Source organism: Herpailurus yagouaroundi, unplaced genomic scaffold (assembly GCF_014898765.1).
Source record: "Herpailurus yagouaroundi ecotype Mexico unplaced genomic scaffold, PumYag 254, whole genome shotgun sequence".
Lineage (NCBI taxonomy): Eukaryota > Metazoa > Chordata > Mammalia > Carnivora > Felidae > Herpailurus > Herpailurus yagouaroundi.
In genome coordinates, this window is record NW_024412471.1 from 217,494 (window position 1) to 232,390 (window position 14,897).

A 14,897-nucleotide genomic window follows, 5' to 3' on the forward strand; every position below is an offset into this window, starting at 1 on the left:
CTGCAAATGGCAAGATTTCATTCTTTCTCATTGGCAAGTACTATTCCATTGTATATTTAAACCACATCTTCGGGGCGCCTGGGTGGCGCAGTCGGTTAAGCGTCCGACTTCAGCCAGGTCACGATCTCGCGGTCCGGGAGTTCGAGCCCCGCGTCGGGCTCTGGGCTGATGGCTCAGAGCCTGGAGCCTGTTTCCGATTCTGTGTCTCCCTCTCTCTCTGCCCCTCCCCCGTTCATGCTCTGTCTCTCTCTGTCGCAAAAATAAATAAACGTTGAAAAAAAAAATTAAAAAAAAAAACAAACCACATCTTCTTTATCCATTTGTCAATTGATAGACATTTAGGCTTTTTCCATAATTTGGCTATTGTTGAAAGTGCTGCTAGGGGCGCCTGGGTGGCGCAGTCAGTTAAGCGTCTGACTTCAGCCAGGTCACTATCTCGCGGTCCGTGAGTTTGAGCCCCGCGTCAGGTTCTGGGCTGATGGCTCAGAGCCTGGAGCCTGTTTCAGATTCTGTGTCTCCCTCTCTCTGCCCCTTCCCCGTTCATGCTCTGTCTCTCTCTGTCCCAAAAAATAAATAAACGTTGAAAGTGCTGCTATAAACATTGGGGTACAAGTGCCCCTATACATCAGCACTCCTGAATCCTTTGGGTATATTCTTAGCAGTGCTATTGCTGGGTCCTAGGGTAGTTCTATTTTTAATTTTTTGAGGAACCCCCACACTGTTTTCCAGAGTGGTTGCACCAGTTTGCATTCCTACCAACAGTGCAAGAGTGTTCCCGTTTCTCCACATCGTCTCCAGCATCTATAGTCTCCTGATTTGTTCATTGATTTGTCCATTGTTAATGGCCATCTAGATGCCTTCTTTAAAAAAGTGTCTATTCGGGGTGCCTGGGTGGCTCAGTCGATTGAGTGTCCGACTTCAGCTCAGGTCATGATCTCACAGCTTGTGAGTTCGAGCCCGCGTCAGGCTCTGTGCTGACAGCTCGGAGCCTGGAGCCTGCTTCAGATTCTGTGCCTTCATCTCTCTCTGCCCCAACCCACTTGCATTCTGTCTCTGTCTCTCTCAAAAATAATGTTTATACATTAAAAAAACTTTTTAGAAAAGTGTCTATTCTTGTCTTCTGCCCATTTCTTCACTGGATTATTTGTTTTTCAGGTGTGGAGTTTGGTGAGTTCTTTATAGATTTTGGATACTAGTCCTTTATCCAATATGTCATTTGCAAATATCTTTTCCCATTCCAACAGTTCCCTTTTAGTTTTGTTGATTATTTCCTTTGTAGTGCAGAAGCTTTGTATCTTGATGAGATCCCAATAGTTCATTTTTGCTTTTAATTCCCTTGACTTTGGAGATGTGTCAAGTAAGAAATTGCTATGGCTGAGGTCAAAGAGGTTTTTTTCCTGCTTTCTTCTCTAGGGTTTTGAAGGTTTTCTATCTCACATTCAGGTCCTTCATCCATTTTGAGTTTATTTTTTTGTATGGTGTAAGAAAGTGGTCTAGTTTCATTTTTATGCATGTTGCTGTCCAGTTCTCCCAGCACCATTTATTAAAGAGACTGTCTTTTTTCTCATTGGATATTCTTTCCTGCTTTGTCAAAGATTAGTTGGCCATACATTTGTGGGTCCAATTGTGGGTTCTCGATTCTATTCCATTATTCTATGTGTCTCTTTTTGTGCCAATACCATACTGCCATGATGATTATAGCTTTGTAATAGAGGCTAAAGTCTGGGATTGTGATGCTTCCCATTTTGGTTTTCTTCTTCAATATTACTTTGGCTATTTGGGGTCTTTTGTGGTTCCATACAAATTTTAGGATTGTTTTTTTCTAGCTTTGAGAAGAATGCTGGTGCAATTTGATTGGTATTGCATTAAAATACGAATTTGGGTAGTATTGACATTTTAAAAACATTTATTCTTCCAATCCATGAGCTGGAATGTTTTTCCATTTCTCTGTATCTTCTTCAGTTTCCTTCATAAGCTTCCTATAGTTTTCAGCATACAGATTTTTTTTACATCTTTGGTTCCTAGGTATTTTATGTTTCTTGGTGCAACTGTGAATGGGGTCATTTTCTCTATTCTCTTTCTGTTGCTTCATTATTGGTGTATAAAAATGCAACCGATTTCTGTACATTAATTTTGTACCCTGCGACTTTGCTGAATTCAGTCTTATTTGTTTGGAGATTTTTGATGACTGATTCAATTTATTCACCAGCTAAGTGTCTGTTCAAATTTTCTATTTCTTCCCATTTGAGTTTTGGTAGTGTGTGGGTATTTAGGAATTTGTCCATTTCTTCCCGGTTGTCCAGTTTTTGGCATATAATTGTATTCCCTGATAATTTCTTGTATTTCTGAGAGATTGGTTGTAATAAATCCATTTTGATTCGTGGTTTTGTCTATTTGGGTCCTCTCTCTTTTCTTTTTGAGAAGCCTGGCTACAGGTTTATCAATTTTGTTTGTTTTTTTCAAAAAAACAACTCTTGGTTTCATTGACCTGTTCTACTGTTTTTTGGATTCTATATTGCTTATTTCTGCTCTGATCTTTATTATTTCTCTTCTCCTGCTGGGTTCTGGGTGTCTTTGCTGTTCTGCATCTAGCTCCTTTAGCTGTGCTGTTAGATTTTGTATTTGGGATTTTTCTTGTTTCTTGAGATAGGCCTGCACTGCAATGTATTTTCCTCTTAGAACTGCCTTTTCTGCAACCCAAATGGTTTGGATTGTTGTATTTTCATTTTCATTTGTTTCCATGTATCTTTTCATTTTTTCTCTAATTGCCTGCTTGACCCATCCGTTCTTTAGTAAGATGTTCTTTAACCTCCATGTTTTTGGAGGTTTTCTAGGCTTTTTCCTATGATTGATTTCAAGTTTCATAGCATTGCGATCTGAAAGTGTGCATGGTATGATCTCAATTCTTTTATATTTATTGAGAGTTGTTTTGTGACCCAGTATGTGACCTATCTTGGAGAATGTTCCATGTGCACTCAAGAAGAAAGTATATTTAGCTGTTTTGAGATGTAGAGTTCTAAATATATCTGTCAATTCCATCTGGCCCAATGTATCATTCAGGGCCATTGTTTCTTTACTGATTCTGTGTCTAGATGATCTGTCCATTGTTGTAAGTGGAGTATTAAAGCCTCTTGCAATTACCACATTCTTTCAATAAGGTTGCTTATGTTTGAGATTGTTTTAAATAATTTAAAATATAATTTTATTTAAAAGGTAATGTATGATCTCAATCGTTTTGTATTTATGAGACCTGATTTGTGACCCAGGATGTGATCTATTTTGGAGAATCTCATGTGCACTTGAAAAGAATGTATATTCTGCTGCTTTAGGATGAGACATTCTGAATATATCTGTGAAGTCCATCTGGTCCCGTGTGTCATTCAACAAGTGTTTCTAGTTGATTTTCTGTTTAGATGATCTGTCCGTTAACGTAAGTGAGGTGTTAAAGTCCCCTACTTTTATTGTATTGTTGACAATGAGTTCCTTTATGTTTGTTATTAATTGTTTTATATATTTGGGTCACTCTAAGTTGGAGGCATAAACATTAACAATTGTTAGATCTTCTTATTGGATAGATCCCTTTATTATGATATAGTACCTTTCTTCATCACTTGTTATACTCCTTGGTTTAAAATATAGTTTGTCCAAAACCATAAGATACCTAGGAATAATCCTAACCAAAGAGATAAAAGACCTGTACTCTGAAAACTAAAAAACGCTGATGAAAGAAACTGAAAATGACAAAAAGAAATGGAAAAACATCCCATGCTCATGAATTGGAACAACAGATATTGTTAAAATGTCTATATTACCAAAGCAATCTACACATTTAATGCAATCCTTATCAAAATACCAGCATTTTCCACAGAGCTAAAACAAACAATCCTAAAATTTGGATGGAACCACAAAAGACCCTGAATAGTCAAAGAAATCCTGAAAAAGAAAAGTAAAACTGGAGGTATCACAATTCTGGACTTTACACTATATTACAAAGCTGTAGTCCTCAAGACAGTATGGTACTAGCACAAAAGCAGACACAGAGATGAATGAAACAGAATGGAAAGCCCAGAAATTGACCCACAACTATAAAGTCAACTAATCTTTGACAAAGGTTGAAAGAATATCCATTGGAAAAAAGACAGTCTCTTCAACAAATGGTGTTGGGAAAACTGGACAGCAATATGCAGAAGAATGGAACTGGACCACTTTTTTACACCATACACAAAAACAAATTAACAAATTCAAAATGGATAAAACACCTAAACGTGAGACAGGAAACCATCAAAATCCTAGAGAACAAAGACAGAAACCTCTTTGACAACAGCCACAGCAAGTTCTTACTAGATATATCCCCTGAGGCAAGGGAGACAAAAGAAAAAATAAATTATTGGGACCTCATCAAGATAAAAAGCTTCTGCACAGCAAAGAAAACAATCAACAAAAACTAAATGGCAGCCTACAGAACAGGAGAAGATATTTGCAAATGAAATATCTGATAAGGGGTTAGTTACAAAATCTATAAAGAACTTACCAAATTTAACATCCAAAAAACAAATAATCCAGTCAAAAAATGGGCAGAAGACATGAATAGACATTTTTCCAAAGAAGACATCCAGATGGCTAACAGACACATGAAAAGATGCTCAACATCATTCATCATCAGGAAAGTGCAAAACAAAACTACAATATTACCTCACATCTCTCAGAATGGCTAAAATTAACAACACAGGAAACAAAAAAATGTTAATGAGGATGTGGAGAAAGGGGAACCCTCTTACGCTGTTGGTGGGAATGCAAACTGGTGCAGCCACTCTGGAAAACAGTACGGAGGTTCCTCAAAAAGTTAAAAATAGGACTACTACTCTAGGATCCAACAATTGCACTCCTAGGTATTTACCCAAGGATACAAAAATAGAGATTCAAAGGGGTTCATGCACCCTGATGTTTATAGCAGCATTATCACCAATAGCCAAACTATGGAAAGAGCCCAAGTGCCCACAAACTGATGAATGGATAAAGAGGACGTGGTATATATACACAACAGACTATTACTTAGCCATCCAAAAGTATAATATCTTGGCATTTGCAATGACATGGAGGGAGCTGGAATATATTATGCTAAGTGAAATAAGTCAGTCAGAGAAGGAAAAATATCATATGATTTCACTCATATGTGGAATTTAAGGAACAAAATAGATGAATGTATGGGGGAAGAATAAGAGATGGAGGCAAACCATAAAACAGATACTTAACTATAGAGAGCAAACTGAGGGTTACCAACGTGGAGGTGGGAGGAGGTGTTAAATAGGTGATGGGTATGAACTTTTGATGAGCACAGGGTGCTGTATGTAAGTGAATTTTACCCCTAAAACTAATACTACACTGTATATTGACTAACTTGAATTTAAATAAAAACTTGAAAAAAAGAAAAAAAAAAGTGTAATGAAAATTTATGAATAAAAATTTTAATATCAGAGTTTTATAATACATAATGAATGTATATTTTATTACATGAAACTTCTGAAATAGTAGTCATTAAAAATCTTTCAATAAAAATAAACCTGTGAGTGCAGGGATCTTTTTTCTGTTTGTTCACTAATGTATCTCAACTGCCTAAATATGTGCCTGAATGTATTAGCTACTTAATAAATATTTATTGAATATTTTACATAAGGTATGTTGGCTTCCTCTTTTGTTTTGTTTGCATGATTTTGTATTGCTGAAATTTTATTTTGATGGATTCAGTTTTATTAAAATTTCCCTTTGACATTTAAATGTTCTGTTTCTTTTATATGTAAAACATTTCTCCATTATGAGTTGTACTTAGTGATTAGATTTAAAAATTTACTCTTTAGTCTACCTGAAACTCATTTTATTAAAGAACGCAATGTGGTTTTTCCCAATTCTATTTATTGAACAAGCCATCCTTTCTCTACTGACCTATGTGCCTCGTTTAAACATATTTAAATTTTTTAATGCTTATTTATTTTTGAGAGGGACAGAGACAGAGTGTGGGCAAGGGAGGGGCAGAGAGAGAGACACACACAGAATCTGAAGCAGGCTCCAGGCTCTAAGCTGTCAGCCTAGAGCCTGATGCAGGGCTCAAATTCACAAACCATGAGATCATGACCTGAGCCAAAGTCAGAGGCTTAACTGACTGAGCCACCCAGGTACCCCTAAACATATTTTAAATTCTTTCACACAAAAGGGTCTCTGTGCTATTTATTTGTCTCATTGGTTATGTTTGTCCCAGTCTCTTCTTTGAACTAGAGGTTTTATTATGCAAAAAAATAAGGTTTTTTAAACAATCACTTTTAGGGGCGCCTGGGTGGTGCAGTCGGTTGAGCGTCCGACTTCAGCCAGGTCACGATCTCGCGGTCCGGGAGTTCGAGCCCCGCGTCGGGCTCTGGGCTGATGGCTCAGAGCCTGGAGCCTGTTTCTGATTCTGTGTCTCCCTCTCTCTCTGCCCCTCCCCCGTTCATGCTCTGTCTCTCTCTGTCCAAAAAATAAATAAAAAACGTTAAACAATCACTTTTAGCAGGCTGGAACCAGTGAAGATGAAGAATTAGTCCTGAATGTGGAGAGCCAAGGGAGGGACAGGGAATTCTCAGAGGACTGGGCAGCTATCCAGTCAGGACCTTGTGTTTGTCTTTCCAGGCAAGAGTCAGCCACAACATACACCAGCAACCCCAGAATCCCACCCCACACCCTGGGCCTCTGTGTACATGTAATACAACTTTGGTTTTCTCTCCTGTTAATCTGTCTCAGGTAAGTTTAATTTTTAGTCCATCTGGAAGACCTTAAATGATATAAAAGGTTTTTCCTTCCTTCAGTTGGCATGGTCAGCAGGACACTTTAATTTGCTGGACACTGCTTGCTCTGGCTGCCAAAGCTGAGAGATTCTGGGATATCTGACCTATAGCTAGCAGAAGGTAAGATTTCTTACCATGTTGCCTTCCCAAATCTCCATCTGCAGGGTCCAGTGGAGCGAGAGTGGTGACTCTTTCTCTCTAAATTCAGATCAGCAGAACATGTTGTGCAACTGGTTCCTTGCGCTTAGTAATCCTTGGTAAAAAATTAGTAGAGTGATCTTTGGTTACTGATCCATTTCCTCCGAGAGATAGTCTTTTTTTTTTCTTTGTGTCTTTTATGTTGTTTGTCATAAAAAGGAATTATCACAGGGCAGAGCACAGGTGTAGACCCTTTGAGCCTGCTATTCAAGCTGGTCCCACAGATTGATAAGTTTGCAGTTCTCATCAGACCAGTGTCCATTCGGACAAACTTTTATGTGTATTAATGTGCACATGAGGCAAAGGCAGTTGCTATGGAACACTTTGGAAGCCAAAACCACAAAATTGGTGGGCAAGAGTCTAGCTCTTAAAAGCTGTTAGAGTGCTCGCTACCTAACCCCAAAATTGCTGGGTCAGAATAAGTTGATCAAGGAATGGATTAGATTGACACTAGGTCACCTGCCAAAACAAACTTCATGCATTGAGGTACACAAAAAAAACCCACAAAATCCCCAACTCTGTGACATATCCCTCTCAGGTATCACCGTGACTCCAAGACACCTAAAGCTTGGCCAACACTATTAATGTGCATATAAGAAAAAGCAGATGAGGTTTTCCCTTTCATCTTGCTCTATGTCCTAAGATGTTGGCTTTGTGACCAGTCAGAATAATGTCTCTGGTCTCTGCCATCTGGAGGATGCACTTACCACTTATCGAGGTACACCCCAGTTGCCCTTGGAATAGACTGGGGATCCAAGACACGTCTTTACAAGCAACACTCTCTTTGTTGGCCATGTGAACTCTAGGGGTTTGTCATAATGGATGCCAGCCCATAAGGGCCTTTGTTGTCCCAGACTTCATTGCTTGACAGTGCAGGAAAAATCCCATTCCAGTAACACCTGACCACTGTCAGAGATTTGCAGATCTGTGACTGGAGATGTCTCCCATTTGTGGGACATCAGAGACATAGTAGACACCACATAATTCTTAACCATCTGTGCAATGGAAGTCTTTGCATTCTTAAACTTTTCTTGGAGTAAAACTTAGGTCATGGGGGCTACATCATCTATGCCCTCTTTGGACACCTCTTGCATCCATGGTAAAGCCTGAAAAGTTGCCTCTGGGTCTTTCCACAGAGAGGCTTATTGGATTGTATAGGAACAATTGTGTTGCTACTGGAAAAACAATATACTAATGCTGATCCCACTTGGCAGTGGCCAGATGGTGGATCTTTTGAATAGGAAAAACTTCTATATTTGGAAAATTTTTTAGGCAGTTCTCATTCTAAGCAGCTTCTTTATTGGTATTTATGGGAGGATCAGTTTGTAAATCGCTTGGATTCTTAACTTCTGCAAGTACAAGTACTCCTGTTGCTAATGGGCATGTAATTGCTGCCCTGTTCCACTCCTTTCTAAAGTTGCCGGTGCTCACTGTTCAGCCCATACAGATGAAACTGCCATTGTATCTTTAGGAAATGGTAGGGCTGACAGCTGCCCAATACACAGTCCCACATGAACCCCCTTATCCTTTCTCCACCCAGTTTCTAACCCGACCTATATTCCTCACTGATATTAACTATCAGGCAAATGCCCAAATCTGAAAAGGACACTTGGACACAAGAGTGCCAAACAATTATTAGATGGATTATGTGTTAGGCCAAATGAGCTTCCTCTATCCCCTTTTCTTTTAACCTTTTGGCTTGCACTTATCTCCCACCAAATGGGACATAGGTGCAAACAGAATAATGAAAGAAATAAGACAATTGGTTTTGCCCTGACATCCACAAATTATTTCCAAGTGCACTACTTATAAACTTCACCAACTCTCTGGAAGAAATCGGTGTGCCCCGGGAAGATCTCCTAGACCCATGCTGGATTTTATAGATTTGCCCCCAGATTTGGTCTGTTCTCACTGGTTGATCATTGTCTGCATGTTTAGTAGATGGAGAGTGGTATCCAACTGGACATGCTGATGCCACAACAGTTGTAAAGAAATTAATAACTGAGATTATTCCTTATTTTGGCATTCCTTCAGTGACTGAGTTAGACCAAGGAACTCACTTTACAGCAGAGATAAACCACGGAGTTGCAAAAACTCTGGGCACTCATTAAATCACATACCTCATATCATCCTCAATCAGAGCAAGTGGAACTTAAAAATATTTACATAAAAAAGACCTTAGAGAAGATTAGTCAAAAATTGGACTTAAATGGCCAGAAGCATCGCCCTTTGCCCTTATTAATACTCCGAAAGGAGGCATGGATTGACCCCTTTTGAAATAGTGTTTGGTGGTCCAATATCTACTTGCACCTCTGAACTTTTCATTCAGGGATGAAGTGAGAAATTTTATGATATGACTAACTATATAAGGATTAACTTGTTTACTTGAAGCATACCATCAACAGGTAAAAGAGGCATTGCCTCCACCAACTGATGGGTACTTTCAACAAGGGAAGTGTCTACAACAAGGTCTTTAGAATAAAAGACATGCTGGTACCTTGTTGGGAAAGGCTCTATGAGGTGTTAATGACAACCTACGTGCCATCAGAATATAAAAGAAATCCTGCTGGATTCATGCAAACTGTACCAAATAGACCCAGATCAACACCTGCAAGGCAACTGGGAGACCATGTCCTACAGGTGACCTGAAAATAGGGCCAAGTCCCAGGTCCCAGAAGCAACATCACAATGATGTAGACAGTTTTTCCTAAAAGCACTGATAAAGAAACTACTCTTTTACCTACCCCCTCCTTTTTTTAAACTCCTGGACTTATATATTTTTTAATACTAAAAAACTATATGTATATACTTTTTAATCCTTTCTCCTATTTTAAAGATTATTTGTTGGGAGGCTGACTGAGGAGTGCTTGTCTATCCTACTTCCTCTCTTTAAGTCTCCACTATAGGGTCCTTTCCAATCTGTGTCTTGCTCTTACTAACCCTCTGTTTTTCAATAGGTCAGGCACGGACGAAACACTTCCTTATGCCAGTTGACCAAACCCTGCCACATTAACAAATCAGTCTGACTGTTGGCTATGTCAACATCTAGCTAATGGAAAAGAACCTGAGCTAGTCTTTGCTCCTGCAGATGTGACCCCCTGGTTGCCTGAGCATGGAAGATGGACAGATGACAAGGTATGGTATTCACAACCAGAAGAACATCATTCTGCTTCTTTCCCTGGTGAGCTACTTGGGCTCCAGAAAATCTCTACAGAATCTCAAGGACTATCTCTTGTCAGAGTAAAGGCAATAGCTGAAAAATTTCCCCTTTGCATTGAAAACAGACTTGTCACTGGACTTTTCCTGGGAGATACACCAAAACTTTATTGCAACCAAATCCTGTGGTTTGATACTAAAAATAGCATTTTTAAACTTAGCAAGGAAATTAAAAATAACTCTAGCATAGACATTTGCCAAATCACCAATGTTTTATACATCAACCCTGTACAATACAGGATACCTCAGCTACCCCCTTGTTAGACTACCCAATTCCACAAACTATATTTGAGTCCATCAAAACTCTGGATGCACTTGGCTAGGTGACAAAACTAAATTTATCGCTGCCAGAACTAAACTGCAGGCCTCCTACATCACCTTTTTAGCAACTGTTCTGCTCTCATAGATTGACAGGATGTGAAAAATGGAGATGTGTGGATATTCACATTATCAAAGGTCACAGAACACTCCACATTTTGAAAGTTATAGGTTCAGATCTAACTTTGTCATAAACCACACTGGTCTCTTTATGTTATGTGGCAATAAGGTCTACAAAGTTTTCCCAATGGTCAGGATGATGTGGACTTGGGTACCTGGATCTTTTTGTCACTAAGTACTCCACCCTAAATGCCAGGCAAATTATAAACTTGGGCTTCTTTGTTCATAAAATTGTGCTACATAAACATGCCCATTGTAGAAAATCCACTGTTATATCATTATTCCAAGTTCTTTTCAGCATTGAGGGTCTTATTCCCAAATTTTGGAGATTATAAATTAGAAAAAGCAATCCTAGAACTCTCTATGGTGATGTAACAAGAGTTCAGTATCACTATGCAAACTTTGAAAATACTCCAATCAGAACTTAGCAGCGTAGCCTCTGTGGTACTCCAAAGTCATCGTGCTCTGGGCCCATGGACTGCCCTGCACAGAGGAACCTGGGCGACATCAGTGGACAGTGTTGCTTCTCTATAAACCCAACAGGACAGATTAATCTCACCTGAATCTGCTAAAAGAAAGGATTCATGTTCTTCATTAGACAGATGAAGCACAGACTTTCTGCTGGACCCATCTATTTCCAGGTTGAGGGTATGCTTCCATTTGTTCTTCTCTGTTCATTAATCTTCATTCTAAACTGTGGTCTGTCTGCTGTTTGTAGATCTCTTACCTCATTTACTGCCCTGCTTTCTCCATCCCCAGTCACCAGCTTGGCTTTAATTTGTGAAACTTGCAGGGAAGTGTCAGAGGATGGGACTGTGGAGGCCCAGGGTAGGCCGCCCCGACATGTGCCACAATGGCATAATGATTACTTCCAATTAAAGCTACTTCAGAGACAACCTGTGCAAGAAGGACACTCAGACCTTCCTCCGCCCCTCTGAGAGAAGGAATACATCTCCCATGTCAAAGGTACCCTCCCTGTAGCAGGAGTGAAGGAGATACCCTTATCACCAGAGGTGGGAAATTTCTCACCAGAGGTGGGAAATTTAGGGCAGAGGAGGCCGTATGATAACCCTTGTTACTTTTTACTAATTTACCACCCCGGACCAAAATCTGTTTAGAATCCCTTACGAATTGAAGCTCCCAACATTAAGCATTCTTTGTCCTGTCAATGCCTCACAGATTTATTATCTCTGTGTCTGAAAAGTATAAAACTGCCTGCCTTGGTCACTTCCTTGGGCCTCAATTTCATTATTGGGCCTCTGTGCACGCTTAATAAAACTTGGGCTTTTTCTCTTGTTAATCTGTCTCGTGTTGATTGAATTATTAGTCCAACTGGAAGAACTTGAAAGTAGAGAATTTTTGCATCCCTTCAAAAACAAGCAATGCTGCTTCAGGGATGACAAGAGGAGACAGAGCTGAGATCATACATGCTCATCTCTCCCAGCACAGTTATAAGCAAGAGAAAAGCAAGCTAGAACAAGATGATGAGTAGATTATTTTATTGTTTTGCTTCAGGTAGGGGACTACCAAAGAAATCATCTGTGGAATGGCATAGGAATCATTATCTGGGGTTCCCAGGGCAGGCAGGCTGCAGACATGGGATCAGAGTTCAGAAAATGAGTGTTTAAGAAGGCACAGATTTCTGGATTCCAGGTAAGAAGATTCTTGAGAACATGATTTGAAGTCTTCACTGAAATGTCTCAGCAGTGCAGGCAGACCCAAGAAAGATGACCTTGCTCCTTTCTGCCTCTATTTCTGCTCTTCTTGGCTCAGAATCCACTTCAGCAGCAGCCTCCAGATGACTGACTGCTCCCTCCACAGCAGCTGGAGCCCCCCAAGGGCTGGCTGCAGCAGTCAGAGCTCTGGTGCCTGTGGCGGTGGGATCTGCGTTGCCTGTGGTGGCTCAGACAGCAGCCACCACCCCCAGAGCTACAACAGCCCCCGCCCCCAGAGCTACAGCAGCCTCCACCCCCAGAGCTGGAGCCACAGCAGGAAGAGACTGGAGGGCACTTTGGGGGACACTTGGGGGGGCACTTGGGGGCAGGACACTTGGGGGGGCATTTGGGAGGGGGCTGGCACTGCTGCTGGTTCTGCTGGCAGGACATCTCTGCAGGCAGGGTCAGGAGCTGAGGGAGAGTCACACAGTCAGACCCAGGACACAGAACCCAGAGCCCCCCACCCCACCCCTTCCTGTTTTCAGTATCATTTCTAGCGCCTTATTTTGAAAGTCTTGAGATCAGACATAAAATCATCTCTGACATTTTTATCACTCTTACTGGTGTACCACGTGTCTTCTTTCACACAGTCACATTTCAAACCCCATTTGTCAACAATGTCACCTCCAAATATATAAAGAAAGTTGATGCTCATTACCACTTCCTTGGTGTCAGAGAAAAAGACATGAAATAAATTGACCCCAGGCCAGCATTCATTTTCCCGTGTCACCAAGAATCTTGCAAACATCCAGTTTAGGGACCATTTTAGCACAGAAAGCCTCTTCAAGGAAAAAGCAAAAACATTCTCTCTTGGAAGGATTTCTGATATGTTTTTGGTTTTGCAGAATATAGAAAATCACAACTGCAAAGGGCCTTGGAGTTAATTTGTCCCAACCGACTCAATTTATAAATGAAGAAACTGAAAGGAAAAGAGGCAAATCCACTATCCCAGTGCTATTCACTAGCTTGTCACAGTTCCATTCTCAGACTCCTCGACTCCCAACCCAGTGCTCTAATCCATGTAGTCCCCCTCCCACGGCCTGTTTTCCAGGAACATCCCAGGGCTTCTCAGCTCCAGTGTGCCCTCAATTCTGAAGAATTCTTGTTGGAGTCTAAACAGATCCACAGGTGTCTCTGATTCTCTCTTCTCTTAAGTACCAACATCCTCAACACACTGTTCCTGCACTTGGGCCCAGCTGTATTTCCAAAACTATATTCCCACTATGTAACCCACTCTAGCATAATCTAGCCATCAATGTTTTTATTTCCTAACACCAGAGAAACACACCCAGCTACTGCTGTCTCTAAAACTCTAGCGTATAGCACACAAATCTTCCCAGTTGCTTTCGGTCTTTCTCACCCATCCCACCCTGGCCCTCCTGATTCAGATTTTCTGGGTCCTCATCCTTGTCCTTCAAACCAGAGCCCAAGCCTCTGTCCCCTGCTCTGTCTGAGCTCCCTCTGTAGAAGGCTCTGCTCTCTTTCCCAGGGGCACTTACCGGTGCACAGGCAGCACTGGGTCTGTCAGTACCTCAGGAGAGGAGTGCATGGAGGGGCTCTGTTCCCAAGTCCCTTTTATCCTGGCCTTGGGCTCTGCCCCAGCCTGTGAGACAGGACCTGGAGATGACAGGACCGCCTCCTGCCACCCACATGGTCCTGTGACAGGTGATGAGTGGCAGCTCCTCCCTGCCTCCCTCTAGGGACTCAGGGTAGCTCCTCCCAGCTAGGAAAGTACCTGTTTCCAATGGGGACTGTGGTAGGTAGAAATGGACATACTCATTTCTGGAGTCCTCTGCTGCCTTTTTTCTATGGAAAGATTTTCTATTCATGCTTAAGGACCTGGTCACACAGCCTCTCCTTTCTTTCCACCTTAGATAGTAATTTTCTATCCAGACCTTTGTGGTTGGGTTTTTTAATGTTTTTATTATAATTTCAGTTAATTAACAGTGTTATATTAGTTTGAGGTGTACCATATAGTGATTTAACACTTCCATACAACACCCACTGCTCCTTACAGCAAGTGCACTCCTTAAATCCCATCACCTATTTCACCCATTCCTCCCTTCGCCCACCATCAGTTTGTTCTCAATAGTTGAGTCTGTTTCTTGGTTTGTTTGTCTCTCTCTTCTTTTTTTTTCTTCCCCTTTGCTTGTTTGTTTTGTTTCTTAAATTCCACATATGAGTGAAATCATATGGTTCCATTTGGACCTTTGGATCTACATGGCTTGTGTGAAAATCTACAGGTCTAAGTTGGCAGGCGGGGGGGGGGGGTATGTTTACTGTATAGCATAATGGTTGAGAAAAGAGGCTTTAGGGACCTCACCAGAGTATTCAACTTCTTTGAACCTCACAGCTGGTGGGGAGGGGGTTGTGTTTGATACTGTCATCTACTGGGTAGAAGCCAGAGGTGCTAGTTAACACCCTACAATGTGCTCCCATGACAGAGAATTATTCCAACCAAAATGTCACTAGTGGTAAGGGCAGGAAACCCTGCTTTACTGCAGGAGATTCAGACTCT

At 41.0% G+C, this 14,897-nt stretch overlaps 1 long non-coding RNA gene across 1 annotated transcript; it reads right to left on the reverse strand.

Moving 5' to 3' along the window:
* Positions 1–12,146: 12,146 nt before the first annotated feature.
* On the reverse strand, positions 12,147–14,010 carry LOC121021038 (uncharacterized). The gene is made up of 2 exons (XR_005786403.1): positions 13,879–14,010; positions 12,147–12,790 (listed from the first exon to the last, which is right to left on the reverse strand). It is a non-coding gene; the product is annotated as an uncharacterized LOC121021038 (long non-coding RNA).
* Positions 14,011–14,897: the final 887 nt, after the last annotated feature.